The sequence below is a fragment of the Saccopteryx leptura genome, chromosome 5 (genome assembly GCF_036850995.1).
Source record: "Saccopteryx leptura isolate mSacLep1 chromosome 5, mSacLep1_pri_phased_curated, whole genome shotgun sequence".
NCBI lineage: Eukaryota > Metazoa > Chordata > Mammalia > Chiroptera > Emballonuridae > Saccopteryx > Saccopteryx leptura.
In genome coordinates, this window is record NC_089507.1 from 159058215 (window position 1) to 159065786 (window position 7572).

The window sequence follows — 7572 nt, forward strand, 5'->3', positions numbered from 1 at the left end:
TGGCCTAAGACAGCACACGTCTGCACCGTGCAGCCCGGGGCTCCGTACTGACTCTGGCCCCTCACCACCCTTGCCCTTCCTGCCACTGTCCCGGCCCTCTCTGGTCCTCAGAACCCAGTGTCCTGGGCTTTCACCGCTGAGGACTGCTGGGGTCCCACAGCCACGACGTTAATGGCAGCCATGGTGGCTTGCCCGCCGCAATGCAAACACACTCAGAAGGAAATCGTCTGGAGCCACCGTTTTAGACACAAGGTGAGCAGCTTAACTTAAGGAGCCAAGAATGACACAAGGGTTTAAGGCTGCCAAAAGGTGTCTTCAGTTATAGAAACAGAACCTGCTGTTGCAGTCATTAATTATTTATGGGACAGATTTGGGAGGAGAAAGGGGCAGGTGGTGAGACAGCAATACAATAATGAAGACAGAAAGAACCTCACAGGCTAACCTTAAAGACTCCGGGCGGTCTCCTTCCCACTCTCCACCTGGGAAAGCAGCCACTCAGGCTGGCCTCTGTCACTGCCACCTCACCTTGTCCCCCCTGGAAGGCCTCGAGGGAAGCAGGTGCTCAGAGTCCAGAGCTCGGACCTCCTCAGCCTGCTCAGTTCTAGATTTGGAAGAACTTCAAGTAACAGCCCTCCTTGGCCACTCAGTGAGGTCTGGAAGGATTACAAGGGGCCCTGTGGCCCGTGTGCAATGACCCCATCGCGTCTCCTGGCGAGTTTACCTCTCCTTCCTCCTTGGGGGCTCCTCCAAACACCTCCTCCCTCCTGCTCCCCCCTCCAACCTGGTCCCCACCGCTGCCCTCATTGCCAGAGGAAACTTCCTCCAACTGCACAGAAAACGCAGAAAGTGCATCTGGGATCTCCTGAACCTCTCTCTCTCTCTCTCTCTCTCTCTCTCTCTCTCTCTCACACACACACACACACACACACACACACACCACAGCATAGATAACACAAACACACATGCAACATAACACATACACAACAGACAACACAAACAACACAACATGCACACAACACACAGACATACCTACCTGACCTGCCTCTCTGCCCACGCTTTCCTCCTGAAAAGCTGAAAGAGGTGGCCCTGCTCCTCACTCAGCCCTTCTGCTGTGGCCTCTGTTCTCCCCAACCTCCCCTCACGGTCCATTGTCCCCTCTCCCCTGTCCCCTGTCCTCTGTCCCCTCCGCAGCAGGCTCCTTCCTGTGAGCACTTAGGGTGCTGGAGTCTCACTTCCTAAAACACTCTCTCTCTCTCTCTCTCTCTCTCTCTCTCTCTCTCTCTCTCTCTCTCACACACACACACACACACACACACACACACACACACACACAGAGTCGGAAGCGACAGCTTACCTCACCTCCCACCCACAGTGAAAATAGAAAGCGTCAGATGGGTGCGCTCACGTCCCTCTTCCTCCCCCTTCCTTGCATGTCTATGCACCTAGAGATCCCTCCACCCCCATGGAAACCCTGGCCCTTGCCTCCCACCTACCAGCATCACCGGTGCTCCAGACCGACCCACCCGCCCCCATCTCCAAAGGCAAGCCACCTTTTATTAATTAAACCCTATCTGGAATAGTTAACTTTCCCCTCTGCCAGCTCCTCCCTCTCCCCATCTTTGAGTTTGGTTCCTGGCACTGAGGTCCCAGCGCTCCTGGGGCTGGGGTTTGTCTGCGCCTGCGCAGGAAACCCCACATTTGCATCTCCCGCCCCACTCTCTGGCCTGAGCAGGTCACCAGTGTAACAACTTCTCATTGGGTGACAGCCTTGAACAAAACGCATCTGAAACCAGCCTTCCCACAGCTCTCATCCCAACTGCTCTATATTTTTAACGTCTCACTTTAGTAAATGAGCATTTCCAGCTAGCCAGTTGTCCAAACCAGAGAGACCTGGAAATGGTCCTTGACCCTTGCTTGACCTTTAGCTTCTTTCTCCCTTAACTAGTAAAGCTATCCTTCTGTCTCCTGAGTGTTCCTCAACTCCATCTCTTTCTCCCTATTTCTTCACTGAGGCCCCATCACCACACCCTCTAACCCTGGTGGGGCCGTGTCCTGCTGTGTGCCCCCAACCCCGCACCACAGCAGCCAGATCGCTGCTCAACCCTGCCAGCGAGAGCTCCTTCCCCTGAATATCTGCTCCCACCCCTCAGCCGTTCTCCCAGGGGAAATAGACTCAGGGAAGAGAAATTGAGCAGAATACAGCAAATCCAGGGGCAGGGAAATTATTGATTCGTGCATTTGTTCGTTCATTAAATTCTGCCTTCAGAACTTGGAGTTAGTCCTTCTGGGAGTCTCCAGGCCCAAACACTTAGTTTCCTTGTTTATTTCCTTCATAGCACTTACCTCTATTTGTATTGGGCTCCTCTCCCCACCCCCACCACTGTTTTTACACTTAAAAAAAAATCTACTTCCCTTTAAGGATATGCTTCTTAAAAAAAAGGTACACTTGTCTACCTGATGTGGTATCCACAGCTCCTAGTACAAGGCTAGACATAGAACAGGCACTCAGGAGATACGTATAGAATAAACACTGGGGTGAGTGAATCAGCTGGGCACAGGTGACGCTTCCCGGCCACCCCTCCAGAGGGGCCACAGTGCCCACGCTCCCCTCGCACTCCTGGGTCTTAGTTTCGGCACAACCCTTAGCACTATTTGGATCTTTCCTGTCCATTTTTCCTACATTCCCCTTGTGGATTAGTTTTTTATTGCTGCATAACCAATCACCATGAATTTAGAAGCTAAAACAGCTCCTGTTCCTGGCTCCCAGTTCTATAGGCCTGAAGTCTGGTGCAGAAAAGCTGGGTTCTCTGCTGGGAGTCTCACGAGGTTAAAAGAGCTCCCTGCGGCTGCAGTCTCATCTGCACCTGGGGGTTCTCATCCAGGGTTATGCAGGATGGCAGGGTTCGGTTTTGCAGTCTTAGGGGTAGGGTTCTCGCTTCCTGACTGGCTGTGAGCCAGGAGCTGCCCTCAGCTCCTAGAGGTCGCCCACGTTCCTCGCCATGTGGCCCCTCCAAAGCCAGAAACAGACAATCTTCCTGACATGGAGGCTTTCTCAGTCATGCTCTCCCACCAAGACCAGCCTAGTCCCTATGAAGGGGTCACCTCATTAACATTAGCCACCGCAGGATCACGACTTTCAAAGTCTGCTGTGCCATATAGCATAATTAATCATGAGAGTACCTGTCCCATCATGTTCATGCTCCACACCCACACTCAGAGGGAGAGCATTACCCAGGGCATGTACACCACAGGGCAGGAGTCCTGGGAACCACTCTAGAGTTCTGCCTACCTCACCCCACTAGAGTAGAGCTTTGTCAGACTTAAGATCTTTGCATACCAAGGCCCAGGACAGGGCCTCCAACCACACCGTGCACATGCAGAAAGTGAGAGTGTTGCACGGCGCAGTGTGGGCTAACATGAGGACTGCTCAGCAATGGGAGGGAAGCAGTGCCCCAGAGCCCAGAGCAGCCCAGGCCCTGAATGCCCAGCCCAGGAGTGGGCGGAGCCAGAACCCCACACACCTGAATCCAGTCACAGCCCACCAATGTGCCCAGCACAGTACTGGACTGAGCGGCTCCGACCTGAAACAGATGCAGCACATAGAAGATGCTCATTAAATATTTTTCTTTATAAATGGAATAAAAAGGAAGAGGATGATATCTTCTGGAAACTTGAGGTGGAAAGAATTGTAAGAATTGGGGTGGGAGAAGCAAAACAGGCTATGAGCCAATCAAGTGCTTCTATTAACTTCTACTCAAGGCTTTTCCAACATCTATGCCCCAGGCTCAGCTCACACCCAACCCCACCTCCTCCAGGAAGCCTCCTCTGACCACCAGCCCAAGGTCCTCTGAACTAAACCTCTTGTCGGAGGACTGCTTTTGACAGCCTCTGCTACTGTGGACAGTCGGTCAAACCCTATCTGCTGGTTGAAATTCTCCACACCTCTGTCTCAACTCCCTGTCTCATCTTCACTGTCTCCCCCATCTGTGTCCCCACCCTGTGCAGAGGGAACAGACCCCTGGGGACCTGCTTGGTGCTGGCCTGGGGGCAGTCGTTGTGGGGCGCAGCATGCTGGGCAGAGTGGCAGGTGGGGGTGCAGAGCAGGCACCCGGGGCACAGCACGAGGGCACTGGCACCATGCAAAGGAGACAGAGGACAGAAGGTCAGGGAGGATACAGAAAAGAAGAGGGAGGAGAAACAACAGACTAAGAGAGTTGGTCACATCCAACCAACTGGCTGACTCTGCAAATATAAACTTAGAGTACACGCTTTCATCAAAATTTGCCCAAAGAGCCCTCGGAATCATCTCCATCCTCCCCTCCCCTTGTTTCCAGCGGCTGTCATGGTCAGTGTTGCTGCAGATAAAATGATACAGTGATACTACTGGTGAGGGTGATATATTTTGCCCTTGATATCCAAGAGATAAGGAAAAATATCTCATATGCTAGTAGGTTGAAAGGTGATCATAACCCTATGAATATGATCTGTCACCAACACACTAGCTCCACTTGGGGATGTGAACAGAAAGACACACACTAGACCCAAGATGGGTCAGAAACTGACTAGACTCCTGCGCCTGGCTGTGGGCGCCCCCACCAAAGAGACTGGCATACAGAGGAAGCTCAGAAGGCAGCCTCCAAGGGGAGGCACAGGCCAGGCAGCAGAGTCTGGGAGAAAAAGAAGCTCAGGTTCTTCGGGGGAAGACAGGAGGGCAGGGTTTACTACAATCTTCAGGTATCAGAAGAGTTTTTAGGCACTGCAGGCTAAGTGTTGGCAGTGACTGGGGAGGACTGAATAAGGAAAATAGCTTAATCCCCAGCATAGGGGATTTAGGATAGCTAAGGGGGAGAATTTCCTGATGGTGAAGGTTGTTAAAAGTTGCAATGACTGGTCTAGGGAGAGACGGGGCCTGTTCGGGAAGCTTTTACAAGGAGAAGAGATTATCCTCTGGCAGGGCAGCTTATCGCTAATCCTGCCTGAAGGCACGGGAATGGGCACAGTGACCTCAGGGTCTCCTTCAGACTTAGAAAGCAGGTCTTTCCATCGGCAGGCTAGCCAACACCGCTGAGCCGGTGATGTGCTTTAAGGAAGGCCCAGAGTGGTCCCAGAAATAAGAAGGAGCTGACCCATGTGACATCTCCTTTCCTTTTTCTACTGTTTAGCCGCAGCTGCCTTGCTGATCAAGGACAATTCAGAGCAGAAAGCCAAGAACAGCCACAGACCATACAGAGCTGGATGACTCTCTACTCTGCAAAGGGCCCCAGGCGTCAGAGCAGGGCTGTGGTTTCTCGAGGAAGCCTCCTGCATGCAACCAGCCCTGTGAAGCACGTGCTGAGCCACGTGTAGGAGCAGCAGGAAACCACCTGCTTTCCCTCCTTGCCTCCACAAGCCAGGATGGCAAAGAGGGCTAGGTTCAGTTCTCCAGTGCGACAGCTCTACTTCCTGTGACTCACGTGACATGCCTCCTGGGGACACTACTTGAGCCCAGCTATTCACCATGGGGACCAGGAGGAAAACAACAAGACCTTGTGCATGGAGTGGGGAGACAGCGCTGGGGGCCATAGTACAGCCCAAGAGCATCGGCAGGGATGAGAGCACAGGCTGGGATGTCCTCACAGGGCTTCAGACTGAGCAGAGCTTGAGAGTAGGGTCAGATATGGACGGACAGGAGGGCACCTGAGATCTTCTAAAGAGGTTTTCACAAGTGCTGCCCAGGTGTGTGAACAAGTCTGTGAAACACACTGAACAAAAATGTGGACACATTGGTCCGATGTGTTCTGTAAACAGAAAAGCCAAAAAGGGATGACTATCGGCTTTCTGGAACCTGGAGGGCTGGCTCTGTGCAGCATTCAATCAGTGGTCGGCAAACCATTAGTCAACAGAGCCAAATACCAACAGTACAACGATTGAAATTTCTTTTGAGAGCTAAATTTTTTAAACTTAAACTATATAGGTAGGTACATTCCTTATCGAGGTAGCGCCTGCACGTGGTATTTTGTGGAAGAGCCGCACTCAAGGGGCCAAAGAGCCGCATGTGGATCTCGAGCCGCAGTCTGCCAACTGCTGAGAAGCTGGAGGTTGGCACACCTATTCTTTGTAAGTCTTTCCCCAGTGAGGAAAGAACTACTTGTCCCCTAGCCCAATACCTTCGCAGAGCTTCAGGCTTCATCCTGCTATTTCTTTCTTAAAACTCAACTAAGGTCCTTCTGCCCCCTTTTCTTTGTCCTCCGTGTCTCTGTTTCAACTCTTGTGCATAATTTGTGCCTGCCCCGCCCCTGCTTTCCACCACTCAGCACTTGATAAGTCCAAAACGGCATCCCTCCCCTACAAACAGGGGACAGGGCCTTGGGGCCAGCACCCTCCCTCCAAGGACACCTTTCCTTCTGAAGCCTCAAATACAGCCCCTCTGGATACTTCCCCTTAACTGCAGCGCCCTCAGCAAAGATATGGGGCTGGCACAAATGACCCGGAATGCATAGGGGAAATAGTACCAGAACATATTATTCTGCCCATGATAGGGGCAGGAACTTGTCTCAGAAGCACATTGAGCATGCGGTCAGCGGCGTCTTCATGCCCAAATAAAGCTATTTTCATTTCATAAAGCAAGAGAGCAAGTCAGTCATTAGGGAAACAGACATGGGGAACTAAACTGCCTAATTGGAAGCTCTATTGCACTCACAGAGTACCTTTGGTTTTTCTAAAAATTCAAAGGAAACACATTGAGCTTATAATTGCAGACAGATCGATGCAGCGTTCCTTCCCACATTATCACAGAAAGAGAGTCCCTTCCTGAGGGCCTATCCCAACCCCAGTCACACTGTGTAAACAGCAGTCAGGGACCCAGGAAACAGGAGAAACTGAGGGAAGAGCCAAAGTCCTTTTCCTTTCCACCGAGGTAGGAGCCCACGGCCAGAGCACACGTCAGGCTCTTTGAATTTAACTCCTCCTCACCGTGAGCATTTTGATGTGTCTTTGCAGGGTTAGGGGCATTGATCTGCACAGGGCCCTCCAGGAGAGGAGAGCACAGAGCATCCACAGAAAGCACAGTAAGACACCTCCTGGGAGGTGTTTGACATCACCGGGTTTCTGAGAATCCCCAAACAGCCTGAGCCCAAGCAATAGAACATGAACCGTTGACTATCGGGGACTCTGAGTGCACACGGGTGAGGCATCTAAAGCCTCTGGGCACAACTAGCTGCCATGTCCCCTCAAGAAGCTAGCCTTGCAAACGTACAAGGGTTCACCCCTTGACTTTGTCTTTGATCCCTAGGGAGGCTCATTCTGCGCTCTGATGGGCTCTTCCCACTCCATGGAATGTCTGTAGCCCCTTTAACTTTTCCAAGGAGGAGACAAGAAGATAAAGTTAGGAAACACTCTGGTCTTGCCTTCCAGGCCTCGGAGTTGTGGTTCATCGGAACAAACATTTCCATTGGAGAGATTATGAGTAAATCAGCCCGACACACACATGACATGACATCTTAAGTGTGTCTACATCCCTAATTGCACTGGAAATGAAAGCACAGGCATAGAATGGAGGACCTGAGAGCAGTCCCACCCAGTCTTTTATGCAGC

General features: G+C 51.9%; 1 long non-coding RNA gene across 1 annotated transcript; it reads left to right on the top strand.

Annotated features, from left to right (window-relative positions):
* Positions 1-310: 310 nt before the first annotated feature.
* On the top strand, positions 311-6734 carry LOC136405462 (uncharacterized). The gene is made up of 2 exons (XR_010751527.1): positions 311-711; positions 5163-6734. It is a non-coding gene; the product is annotated as an uncharacterized lncRNA (long non-coding RNA).
* Positions 6735-7572: the final 838 nt, after the last annotated feature.